Source organism: Schistocerca cancellata, chromosome 6, assembly GCF_023864275.1.
Source record: "Schistocerca cancellata isolate TAMUIC-IGC-003103 chromosome 6, iqSchCanc2.1, whole genome shotgun sequence".
Classification (NCBI taxonomy): domain Eukaryota; kingdom Metazoa; phylum Arthropoda; class Insecta; order Orthoptera; family Acrididae; genus Schistocerca; species Schistocerca cancellata.
The window spans coordinates 220226681-220240947 of NC_064631.1; positions in this window are offsets into that span (position 1 = coordinate 220226681).

A 14267-nucleotide genomic window follows, 5' to 3' on the forward strand; every position below is an offset into this window, starting at 1 on the left:
AAATCACGAACAGAAGTTGTGGGGTGAGCGGGGGAATTACCGTTTTGCAATGTTCACGAGTGGTTTTGCCAGAGTTCTGGTCGTTTTCTTCTAAGTGCTTCACACAAAAGCCAAATAACTTTCAGGTGGTATTCCTTATTGACCGCACAACCATAAGGCAGGATCTCATGACGCACTGTCCGATTGTAATACAAGGAAACCGTGAGAAGAACCTTATCGTATAATCGAACGTCGATTTTTTCAGTCTTGGCTCTTCAGACAGCTTGGGCCTTGATTTCGACGTCGTACCCGTATATGCATGTTTTGTCAACTTCTATAACCTTCTTTAGAAATTCTGGGTCATTGTCGGCTTCACTTAACAATTCCTGAGCTACGTTGTTTTTGGTCGAAATTCAACAGTTTCCGAACAAACTTTGCTGCTACACGTTTCATGCCCAAAACATCCGAAAAAAATTCTTGGCATAAGCTAAAGGATATGCTGCCATCATGAGCAACCTCTCTGATGATGATTCGGAGATTTTACAGAACCATTTTCTTTACTTCTTCTGTATCGTCGTCACTAATTGATGTGTCACGGCGTCCAGCCCAGTCGTCGTCATACACGTCTCCTCGACCGTCTTTCAAAAATTTATACCACGTGTAAACTCTTCTCTTACTCATAACGGATTCACCAAAAGCCATAGTCAATATCTCGAATACAGTGCTGCTCTTTATTCCATTTTTAGAACAAAATTTAGTGGAAATCCTTCGATCCATCTTTTTCGAAGGTAAAAATTCGCCAAGCACTCGAAAACACATGTTATCTTTCCGACTGTCTACAATAAACTAAATATTCAAAACAACTGAAATTCAAAGATACATCACGAACATGTGTGCCATCAGGGTCAAAAAATTTTGAAAATCGAATGTATAAGTATAAAGTTCGCGAAATTAAAAAATTCCTGATCGCATCTCATTCACAGGGTGCAAAATTGAGTACACGGGGCTGCCACCTATGGCACAGTTGCACTCAGTCAGGTTGGCTTCGAGTCGAACTGGTCTTGTATGACAGATGTGGGCATACCATTCCACTCTAAAGCACAGTTTATCAATCCTAATGGCTGGCGAGTGGTGGCTTGGCAGTCTCTCGGCAAACCATGACCACACGCTTTCGGTGGGTGAGAGATCTAGAGACCATGCTGGCGTGGGCAAATGTCGAACACCTTGTGCATTGAGGTAATTTGGGACATCATGGATAACATGTGGTCTTGGATTATCTTGCTGAAAGACAACCTCACAGAGATCTCGAAGAAACAGCCATCAGCCGTAACACGTCAGAGACGTAACAGCTGTTGTTCAAGTCATCGACTATGCGCAACAGAGGTGATTGTCTTATGTACCCAATGGCAGGCTATACCGTACGTCAGATGCTGGCTGGTAAGGCGATTACACATGCTTTCTAGCAATGCTGGTTCTCTTCGGAGCTTTCTTACACTGATATGCCCATTGTCATGCTGTATACAGTACCGCGACTCATCTGAAATGATAACGTGGAAGCGCTTCTGTAGTCACTGTTGTCGTTGGAAGTACCACTTGCTGCACGCTGCTCTCTTGCTGCACGCCCCTCTCTTCTCCCACTTCAAGGAGGAAAGCCGCAACAATAGTCGCCATGCTGGTATTTGTAATGCCTACCATCCCCAACACATTTTTTTACAAAAAGATACTTGTCTGGAAACACACTGCTCGATAATTGCTAAGAAACAGAGACGTTGTTGGGCAGCATTAATGACGGTCGATGTTGGATGACATGAAACACAGTTCATCCTAATAGAGAAGGAGTGGTAGATTTATAACGAAAAATCGTGTAGTTTTCGGCAATGGGAAATCAGGATAACGGACATAAATAAGTTCATGCCAGATACAAGTCAGGTTCCCAACAGGAATATCGATATCGGACTCTCAGTAAGGAATATGTCCTCCTCAGGCACTTACATACATTTTGCTCCTGTTATTCGAGATCGCTACCGAATTTCTGAGGAGTCCTTGCAGTGGTTTTCATTGCCTTCTGCTTCCTCTTGCTGTTGATCATTACTGATTCTTCCGCCATTTAGGATCAGTTTTATACTCGAAGGTCAAGAGGGTGACCTGAAACATTGTTCACTTCTCCACTGTCTTTGAGAAGGCCGTTCTGTAGAACTACATTTACGAAAAGTTTTCGATCGAAATTTCTGATGATTTTTATTCAAAATTTAAGCAGCGTTGAGGATATCGTCCGACTCGTCTCTCAAGTCGGTTTTCAGTTCTTCTGCGGTTCGGGGATGGCGTGTTCATCGAGAAACACGTTTGCGAAGAGCATCGCAGGCATGCTCTGTAGAGTTTAGGTCCGGGGAATAGGCAGACCATTCCATACGTGGAATATCTTCGCTTTCCAGTGTTTCCGACACCTCACCGGTACTGTGTGGGCAGGCACTGTCGTGCATTAACAGAAAGTATGAACCTACCGCACCTCTAAATAGACGCTCACGATCCAGTATAATCTACCTGCAATACCGCTGTGTTGAATAGGTACCTTAAGCAGAGATACGCAGCGGTGTTCGCCCATTGTGCATAATGCCTGCCCACTTCATGATGCCCAGCTCATACCGATGGCGTTCGTGAGCATTCTATGGTGTGTAATGTGTTCTCCTTTCTCCACACAAACTGGTGGCCAGAATCACTTGCCACAGTGAAGCGGAATTCATCGGAGAACATCACTCTCGACCACTCCCGCTGACCCCAACCACCTTGCTGCCTACATCAACGAACTCTTTCTCTACGGTGAAGTGGTTGAAGTGGGATGCATATGACAGGCTTCGGAGCTACAAACCAACCTGATTTTATCCCCGCGAAATGGTCCCGGCACAGAGATGTGTACCGGTACAGTTTGCAAGGTGTGCAGCGACCTGCCTAGGAGTGAAATTTCTGTTCCTTTACGCCACTAGGATTACATATCGATCCTCTTGCGGTGTGGTGTTCCGTCTACGACCATCGCCATGGTTTCGCGAGCGAGGTGGCGCAGTGGTTAGCACACTGGACTAGCATTCGGGAGGACGACGGTTCAGACCCGCGTCCGGCCATACTGATTTAGGTTTTCCGTGGTTCCCCTAAATAGCTTCAGGCAAATGCCGGGATGGTCCCTTTGAGAGGGCACGGCCGAATTCCCTCCCCATCATTCCCTGTTTCGATGGGACCAATTACCTCGCTGTTTGGACCCTCCCCAGGATCAACCAACCAACCAAGCTTTGGCATAGCACTTCCACCTTCAACGACTTATCGTGAGATGACACATATTTTACTGTTGCCACAACTGTGACACTCTGATCGGCTTCGAGCGGTCCAAGAGCTCGTCCACGATCGTAAGCACTCAAATGATGTCTTGCAGACATGTTGTCGTACCACGCGGAATTTCGTGCTAATTAGTCGCACAACAACCTTAGTCAAACACAGTACTGCATAAACTGACGAATGCATACAGAACTTTCGTGCACAGGTTTCGCTGCAGTTAACACGCCATGCCCTCTACATTTTCTTTTACTGTCATTGGTAGGGTGTTCCGTAGCAATTGAAGGTTGTTTCTTAGCAAGGGCCAGTTGTTCCTTAGCAGCTGTCAAGCATAGTAGCAGTAGTCCACGTTTTTCCTTCCTGCGATTTGTGTCTTATAACAGTGTGTGATGGCCCTCTTGTAGATCAAATATAAAAGCAATAAATATTTGTCTGAGGTTCAGACTTAGATGTGCCTTATACTAACTGAATTTATTTTCTGCTTACCTGCATATCCCCCGTCCCCCCATGCAACATGACTTTGTCGGTGGGGTGGTTCGCGTGCTCCAGCGACACAGACAACCGTACCGTAGGTGCAACCACAACGCGAGGGTATCCGTTGAGAGGCCAGACAAACGTGTGCTTCCTGAAGAGGGACAGCAACCTTTTCAGAAGTTGCAAAGGCAACAGTCTGGATGATTGACTGAACTGACCTTGTAACATCAACCAAAACGACCTGTCTGTGCTGGCACTGCGAACGGCTGAAAACAAGGAGAACTACAGCTGTAATTTTTCCTGGGGGCATGCAGCTCTATGTGTGGCTAAAAGATGATGGCTTCCTCTTGGGTAAAATATTGCAGAGGTAATACAGTCCCCCATTGGGATCTCCGGGTGGGGACTACACAGGAGACTGTCATCATTAGGAGAAAACCAAGCTGCCGGTCTACAGGTCGGAGCGTGGAACGTCAGAACCGTTCCTTAATCGGGAAGGTAGATCAGAAACTTTAAAAAGGAAAATGGATAAGTTGAAGTTGGATGTAGTGGAAATTAATGTAGTTCGGAAAGAGGAGCAGGACTTCTGGACAGGTGAATGGAGGGTTATAAATATAAAATCAAGTATAGGTAATGCAGGGGTGGATTTAATAATGAATAAAAAAAACAGGAATGCGGGTAAGCTTCTATGAACAGCATAGTTGAAAGATAGACACGAAGCCCACGCGCTCCACAGTAGTACAAGATTACATGCCAACTACCCCAGCAGATGATGAAGAGATTGAAGAAACGTATAATGAGGTAAAAGAAATTATTGAAATAGTTAAAGTAGACAAAAATTTAATTGTGATGAGGGACTGGAACGCGATAGTCGGCAAAGGAAGGAAAAATAGTCGGTGAATATGGACCTGGAGAAAGGAATGAAAGAGGGAGGCGCCTAGTAGAATATTGCACAGAACGGTATTTAATTATCGGTAACACTTGGTTTAGAATCATGAAAAAAGCTTGTATCCGTGGAAGAGGCCTGGAGACACCGGTAGGTTTCAGGTTGATTATATAATGTGTAAGACGGTGATTTAGGAAACAGAGTTTAAATTATAAGAGATTTCCAGAGGCAGACGTGGACTCTGACCACAATTTACTGGTTGTGAACTATAGATTAAAGTTGAAGAAATTGCAAAATGGTAGGAAAATAAAGAGATGGTATTTGGTTAAGTTGAAAGAACAAGAGGTTGTTGGAAGTTTCAGAAGGAACATTGGGCAACGGATGACTGGAACAGGCGAAAAGAATGCACTAGAAAACGAATGGGTAGCTTTAAGAGATGAAAGAGTGACGACAGCAGAGGATCAAATAGGTAACAAGGCCAGGTCTAATAGAAAACCTTGTGTAACACAGGAGATATTGAATTAGATGAGAAAATTAAAAAATGCAGCATATGAAGCAGGTGAAAGGGTATATAAACATATAAAAATGAGACTGACAACAAGTGCAAAATGGCTAAGCAGGAATTGCTAGAGAAAAATGTAAGGATTTAGAAGGATATTTCACCAGGGGAAAGAGAGATAACGCATGAAGATAAATTAAAAAGGCCTTTGGAGAAAAGACAGGCAGCTACGACGTACTTTAGAGGATAGGTTCGGGAAGGGCAAACCTACGTTTATAGCAATTGTATACTAAGAGAAAGCTTTCGAAAATGTTGACTGGAAAACTCACTTTGAATTTCTGAAGGTATCAGGGTAAAATACAGGGAGCGAAAAGCTATTTAGAGCTATTTATAACTTGTACAGAAACCAGGTGACAGCTATAAGAGTCGATGGGCATGAAGGGGAAGCAGTGATTGAGAAGGGGGTGAGCCACGATTGTAGCCTATTCGCGATGTCATTCAGTCTGTACACTGAGTAAGCAGCACAGGAAGCTAAAGAAAAATTTGGAGTAGGAATCAGAGTCCAGTGAGGAAATAAAACGTTTAAGGTTCGCTGATGACATTGTAATTCTGTCAGAGACATCAAAGGACTTGGAAGAGCAGTTAAACGAAATGGACATTGTCTTGAAAGGACGATATAAGATGAAAATAAACGGAAGGAAAACTGAGGTAATGGAATGTAGTGAGCCGGTCAGTGTGGCCGAGTGGTTCTAGGCGCTTCAGTCTGGAACCACGAGACCGCTACGGCCGCAGGTTCGAATCCTGCCCCGGGCATGGATGTGTGTGATGTCCTTAGGTTAGCTAGGTTTGAGTAGTTCTAAGTTCTAGGGGAAGTCCCATAGTGCTCAGAGCCATTTGAACCATTTGGAATGTAGTGTAATCAAATGAGGTGATGCTGAGGGAATTAGATTAGGAAGTAAGAGACTTAAAGAATTAGATGAGTTTTGCTATTTGGACAGCAAAATTACTGATTATGGCGAAGCAGGGAGCATATAAAATGTAGACTGGTAATGGTAAGGAAAGCGTTTCTGAAGAAGAGAAATTTGCTAACATCGAGTATAGATTGAAGTGTTAGGAAGTCGAACGTATTTGTCTGGAGTGCAGCCATCTACGGAAGTGAAACATGAATGTAAGTAGCGTGAGTAAAAGGTCGCTATGTGTAAGAAGCGTGAAGCGCACTTTGAATGTATCCTGACGGGTAAAAGAGTTACGAGCACTTTGAATAAGTAAATGCTATCTGACATTGAAATCAACGTAAAAGATTGGGTCGCCACTAACTCTAGCCACACGACAAATAAGAGGTTGCGCTGAGCCAGAAAATTACTTAGTTTATTCATAAGAGAAAGTCACTGATAAAGAATGGGATGTAATTATTAATATGATCCAGGCATTGTTCACTTGAATCAAATATTGAATAAAGTAAAGAGTGCGTGAACACTGCATAAGTGCAGCTTGCAGCATCATTCTTGAAAACAACATCAATTTCAAAGCCTTTGTTTTAAATAAAAAGAAACACTAATTATTGGACCTGTATACATGGACGGGCTCACAAGGAAAACTACAAGGTAAATGGCGAAGGTAACGGAGACGTAACATCGGTACACTGGATAGGATTGGAGGCAAAATTATTTATTCCTTAAAACATTGATGTAATGCATCTATGGAACTGCTGTTGCCTAGTAACTAAGTACAATTGCTTGTGAAACGCTATACGTTTCACAACAGACTCGTGTGCTCACGTGCTTCGCTGAGACACAATTTGTACGTACCGTTGCCAAATTTTAGTAACATCAAACCACGCAGTCCCGAACAATTAACATTTTACAGAGGGCACGTTTGAATAGACAAATGATAATGGCAGAGGACCAACAAACTCTAATATTAGGCCATGTGGATGGTTTCCACTGGACATAAAGTAATGAGACAAAGAAAATTAACAAAGAAGCAAAAATTACCACGCTTAGGAAAAGATTATAATGCACACACACGCAGTTGCAGGCACACAAACATACACAGTGAACCGAGGGCGCTTCAACATACACAACACCTTTGTGCTACGTTGTTCTTACGGAACAAAGTCAAGTCTGCATTAAGAATTAAACTGAAAGTCTGCAAAAACCTTACATTCCTTGCTGCGACCCAGCAAATCAATCTTTATAAGATGAAACGCGAGACGAAGAGCTAAAAGCTCCCCTCTTGCTATGAGACAACGCGCCACGCGGTTAAGTCAACTCACCCTTCTTCGAAGAGACTTCGTCTGCAGACCCTCGGCGAGTTGGAAGCAGACTGACTGTCTCACACACTCGAACGTCTCCCACGCGACCCCGTGGCCAGGAAAACCCAGAGATGAGGCTTCCGCCATCAACCTAACACCGGTAACTTTCACACAAGGGGAGCAAACCTCTTTGCCTACCTGAAAACTACAAGGGATGGCCATTCTGTACGACTACCGCTGATTCCCTGCAGCAGACTAAACCACTGTATAGCAAAATGAAACACGCCCACAGGCATTCACTCACTCATGCCAGAGAGTTTCGTAACATTAGAAAGCAAATAAAATGATAAAGAAAGGGGAGTACAGGACCCTTTCATGGATGATAAACAGTTTACACAAGACGAGAATAGAAGCTTTTGAAATGTGGTGCTACAGAAGAATACTGAAGATTAGATGGGTAGATCACGTAAGTAATAAAGAGGTGCTGAATAGGACTGGGGAGACAAGAAATTTCAGGCACAACTTGATCAAAAGAAGGGATCGGTTAATGGGACACATTCTGAGAAATCAAGAAATCACCAGTCTAGCATTCGAAGGAAGTGTGGGGGATAAAAATGGTTGAGCGAGGCCAGAAGGTGAACAGCATAAGCAGATTCAGAAGGATGTAGGTTTCAGAAGTTACTTGGATATGATGAGGCTCACACAGGATGGAGTACCATCGAGAGCTGCATCAAACCACTCTTAGCACTGAAGGCCACAGCAACAATAACAACAACAACAGTCTGCATATGTTAAACATCATTAAAGGACTGTGCTACTTGCTTCTAACCACTGTGTAAAAACTGCGTGAGTCATAAACGGCGATAAGCATGAGGAGGCTAAAAAAATAGTTGGTGTAATTAAGATTCATCCACAAGTTGTGATAAGTAGTTGCATATTGCAGAACTTATCAGTACGTGAAGGATATGTATGAAGTCTGTAATCTACTTCAAGAACAGTGCTGCTGATTGACAGTTACATTACTAACACACGTTTTGCAGGCTATTATTGTCTTTCTACTCCAAGCGTAAATTATGAGCAATTTAGTATGCAACTGATTAGATTGTGAACGAACGTGTTTTTTTGTATTAGTCATATTTATGTCAAATGCTAAGGCATCTAAGTGTGTAGAATGTAAATGATTAGGTTCGTTTTTGGGCTACGTTGTTGGGCCTAGTGATGTTCATTTGATTCTCTGAAACATTTAAAACGCGGTATGTAATACTGATCTCAAAATGAAACAATATTCTTTACGTTTAGTAGGGGAGGAGGATGTCATCATAAGGATGGAGGACTGATGGGTGGTTTCGAGGGAGTAGGAGTGGAGTCAGGATACAGGAAGGGAGGAGTAGTTGGCGGAGGTGTGAAGCTCATAATGTGAAGAGAGCAGGGGGGAAAGGGGTGGATGGGGATGGAGGAGAAAGAAGCTTAGATGTGATAGAATGGTCGGTTAGGTTTACAGTTAGTAGGATAGGTACATGTTGGGGTGGATTTCGTAGTCTGTGACAGAGAGACGTTTAAAATTTCGTTGGGAGAGGATGTGGACGGACTGCAGGAAAGTGGAAAGTGTCGATAGAGGCGTTGCAGCGTACTAGGACTGGAAACTGGAGGGGAGACAATAGGATTACTTGAGTCGAATTTGCAGATTTGGAAGCTTGATGAGATGATAAAGGATTCATGTGAGAGAACGTAAACGGATGTGAAAAACGAGACAGAGTGGATGGCGTTTAAGGTTTAGGAGGGACTTATACAATAGTTGCGGAGCATATCCATCCATCTTTTGCCTAGGACAGGATAGGTCCGATCAAGGTTCTGTAGGAGTGGAGGGGTGTAAGTCCCAAGTTCGACCAGTTAGTAGTTTTAATCTATTGTGAGGCTCCAGTTGGATAGTTATCAGGTAACGTTTTCATGTTAGCTGGCGGTCGAGGGTTGTCCAAGGTATGTTAGGGTATTAGTTAAATGCGTAGGATGGGATGGTAAATTAAAGTCATGAAGGTGAAAGGTGCGGATAGTTTCTCCCATAAATACTGCCTGGCTTTGGAGGGGCTAATCTTGAACAGTCATTAGTTGCAACAGGAAAATTAATTGAGGTGGATTCGGTAGGATCCTTGGAATTTCTGTAGTGTCGAATGTAAAGCGCCTGACGTTGTTCAGGCGTCATGTGGAGGTGAACTCCATAAAGTCCTTTTCTGTGGCAGCCGTTACTTATCTGTGTTAACTGTCTGACTGAACAATGTTTCTATATCTTGAAGCAGCAGACTCCTTTCCCAAAGATATTAAGTCTATGCCATGTGGAGATCTCAAACAACAGTCAGTACAAAATAAATTCATAAGCTGCTTCTTTATCGCGCTTGTATTTCACCTACGTTATAGACTTTCCATGTTACAGCATACTACTTTGATAACGTTGGCATGACATATTAGCCTCGTCATTTACATTCTGTACGTCCTCTCTGGGTTTCCTCTGACAAAAGGGGGTTATGACCATTGTCATGTGCCGGCGAGGTTCCGTGGCCGCAGTGAATCTCTCACTTAGGGCGGCATTTTCATGGAGTAACTGTCCCGACCAACAGGTGCCTGTACGCGCTAGAATCCAGGTGGCCATCACCCCTGCCTTGCAGATACGCTGGGTCTACTTTCGTTCTCATGACAAGCGCAAAAGGAACAGAACATTTCTCGCACGAGATGTGGTCCCAAAACAAACACTTACCAAACTAACAAAATGTGTGCGAAAAGCAGCGACTATCCTTCGTCGGTTAGAGAGACAGAGAGAATAACACATCACTTCCTTCAGAGTGATACAGTACCCCTCAAGTGTAGGGTAGAGGTTGAGGAAAGTGGTGTGATAAGCATAAAGAAAGAGGTGGACTGGTGGAGATAGTTTGGCCATATAAGCAGTGTAGAGGAGATATAGTATAGGAAGCAGGACGGAGTCTTGGGGCACATCTGCACATTACGCACTGGACGCCTTACCCTATGATCTTTAGCCCGAAGACTGGGTTGATGAAGCTCTCCATGCTACTCTATACTGTGCAACGCTCTTCATCTCCGAGTAACTACTGCAACCTACACCGTTCTGGACATGCTTACTATATTCGTCACTTCGTCTTCCTCTATGATTTTTACCCCTCACATTTCCCCCCAGTGCAAAAGTGATAATCCCTTGATGTCACAGAATGTGTCACAAATTTCTTTTCTCATCAGTTCTGTTCAGAACTTCCTCATTAGTTACGTGTTCTACCCGTCTAATCTTCAGTATTCCTCTGTAGCACGACATTTCAAAAGCTTCTATTCTCGTCTTGTCTAAACTGTTTATCGTTCACGTTTCACTTCCATAGATGGCTGCACTCCAGACAAACACTTTCAGAAAATACTTCCTAAAACATAAACCTATACTCGATGCTAACAATTTTCTCTTCGTCATAAATGCTTGTCTTCCCATTGCCAGTCTTCATCATTTCATAGCTCCCTGCTTCGGCCATAATCAGTAATTTTGCTGCTCAGATACCAAAACTCATTTAGTCCTTTAAGTCTCTTACTTCCTAATCCAATTCCCTCGGTATCACCTGATTTATTTCCACTACATTCCATTACCTCAGTTTTCCTTCTGTTTATTTTCATCTTATATCGTCCTTTAAAGATATAACTGTTCTTCAAGTCCTTTGCTGTCTCTGACAGAATTACAATGTCATCAGCAAACCTTGTTGGTTTTATTTTCTTTCCGTGGACTTTGATTCGTACTCCATATTTTTGTTTGGTTTCCTGCGCAGCTTGCTCAGTGTGCAGACTGAATAACATCGCGAATAGGCTACAGTCCTGTCCCGACGCTTCTCAACAATGCTTCCCTTTCATACCCGTCGACTCTTATAACTACCATATGGTTTCTGTACAAGTTGTAAATAGCTGTAAATAGCCTTTCGCTCCCTGTATTTTACCTGCTACCTTCAGAATTTCAAACAGCGTATTCCAGTCAACATTGTCAAAAGCTTTCTCTTAGTCTAAAAATGCTATAAACATAGGTGTGCCTTTCCTTAACCTATCCTCTAAAGTACGTCATAGCGTCAACAGCGCTTCGTGTGTTCCTACATTTCTCTGAAATCCTAACTGATTTCCCCCGAGATGGGCTTCCAGCACATTGTTCCATTCTTCTGCAAAGATTCGTGTTAATATTTTGCAACCGTGTCTTATTAAACTGATAGTTCGGTAATTTTCATACCTCTCAGCAACTGCTTTCTTTGGAATTGCAATTATTACTTTCTTCTTAGAGTCTGAGGATATTTCGCCTTCCTCATACATCTTGCACACCAGATAGACTAATTTTGTCGTGTCTGGCTCTCCCCACGCTGTCAGCAGCTCTGCAGGAATGCCGTCTACTCCCAGAGTCTTGCTTCGGCTCAGATCTTTCAGTGCTCTGTCAGATTCTTCTCGCAGTATCATGTCTCCCATCTCATCTTCATCTACGTCCATTTCCTTTCTGTAATACTGGATACTGGTATCATCTCCCTTGTTCAGTCCCTCTATATACTCCGCCCACCTTTGAGCTTTCCTTTCTTTGCTTTGGACTGGTTTTCCATCTGAGCTCTTGATATTCCTACAGCTGCTTCTCTTTTCTCCAAAGGCCTCTTTAATTCCCTCTGTGACTTCAACCTATGCATTTCCATTTTCTTCTAACCTACCTGCGCGCTTTTCTTTTCTTTGTAGATTTCTTCTACGAAGCAAATAGTTTGTTGTTGTAATATGCAATAATCACCACGAAAACCGAATGTTAATATGTTAATATAAGAGGCGTTCAATTAGGAATGGAACACTTTTTTCTTGGCCAAATTCGGACGAAAAAATGCCGAATTTGTTGTGGAATGTTGTGTAATTTTCCTGCTTCAGCCTCCTATAGTTTCTTACAGTTCCGATTGGTGGCGGTGACATATATACCCAACAAAATAACGTCTTTATCGGTGGTGCGTTCCACGCAGAGAGCTGTCCGGCCACAAACAGCTGTAATTCCTGCAGAGCTGGAACGTGAGGACACTCTCAGTCGAGGTGATCGACAGGTCACAATCAACCACGTCGCTGCGCAACTACGTGCCTCCGTGGGTAGTGCTGATACACTCGCCCATCAGCTGGGCTACTCAAAGCTGTGTGCGCGCTGGGATCCTCACCGCCTAAGAGAAAAGAGCAACGAAGGACCATCTGTGCGGAATTGCTTGCGCATTGCGAGGCTATAGTGACATTTTTCTTGTCACAGTCAGTGAAAAATGGGTGCATCACCGAACTCTAGAAACAAAACGGCAATCCATGGAATGGTACTACACCACCTCTCCTCCGAAGAAAATATTCAAAGCCGCACCTTCAGCCGGTGAAGCCACGGCGATGGGCGTCTGAGACTCTGAAATGGTTATTCTGTTGGATGTCCTCCATACGACGCAACGATCAACTCTGGAACGTATTTTGTTACCCTCAAGAAATTGAAAAAAGAACTTCAGAGTGTTAGTCTGATATCGATACAAACAAACTTCTCCTTTTCCCTGACAATGCAATTCCTCACACACGTCTGCGCGCTCGAGAGAAGCTCACAAAACTTCATTGAACTGCTCTTCCTCATTCACCCTACGCCTCGGATCTCGTACCTTCCGATTTCCATACGTCTGGTCCAATGAAGGATGCACTCTTTGAGAAGCAGTACGTGGATGACGGGGAGGTTATTCATACAGCAAGACGTTGGCACCGACGTCGACCAGTACAGGTACCACGTGGTCATACACGCCCTCCCAGTACGGTGGCGTAAGGCCGTCACGTTGAAACGAAATTACGAGAAACGTTCAGAAAGTAATGACTCCTATGTTTTTGTGATGTCTTTGGATGTCCGCGTCAGATGTCGTTGGTGTAGTGCTAACGCTTGAACCTTCCTCTTTCATTAGCGGTGGTTCCGTCGTTCTGCGGTAGTTGACGCCAGCAGAGAAGTGTTTCAGAATGGAGTCTGATATGGACGTGCGTATTAAACACCGATGTGTGATTAAATTCCTCACTAGTGAAGAAATTGCGCCGATTGAAATCCATCGACGTTTGCTAAAGGTGTATGGAAACAATTGATACAATAGACTGAGCAATGTGAGGCGATGGGGACAGCATTTTCAAGGTGACAAGTGATGGACCGGTCGACCCAGCAAAGCTGTCATCCCTCGCAATGAAGAGCGTTTTGATCGGCGGATAACGACAAGAGAATTGTGTCTAAAGCTGAAGGTCGGCTCTAACGCGTTGGAAACAATGCTGGAAGATCTTGGTTATCGCAAAGTCTGTACGAGATGGGTGCTGCTGATGCTTACAGAAGAACAAGAAACTCATCGAATGGAAATCTGTCGGGACTTACTCTACCAATATGAAGCTGAAGTTGACAATTTTCAGAGTAGCATCGTCACTGAAGATGAGATGTGGTGTCACCACTACGAGACGGAATTCAAAAGACAGTCCATGGAATGCCGACATGCGAATTCTCCGTCAAAGAAGAAATTCAAGACCCAGCCGTCTGTAAGCAAAGTGATGTGCACAGTCTTCTGGGATAGCCAGGATGTGGTTCTTTTGGATGTCCGGGAGCCTGGGGAATCTGTCAATTCAGCACCCTACAAGACGGCACTGATTAAGATGAAAGCCCGAATTTCCAGGGTAAGGCCAGAGAAGAAGACCAGTTTTAGTCTGCAACGTGATAACACCAGGCCCCACACCGATTTTGCGATCACGCAACTCAGTGCAAAATTCAGCTGTACTGTCTTACCACATCCACCATACAGTCCCGATTTAGCGTCTTCAGACTTTCACATTTTTGG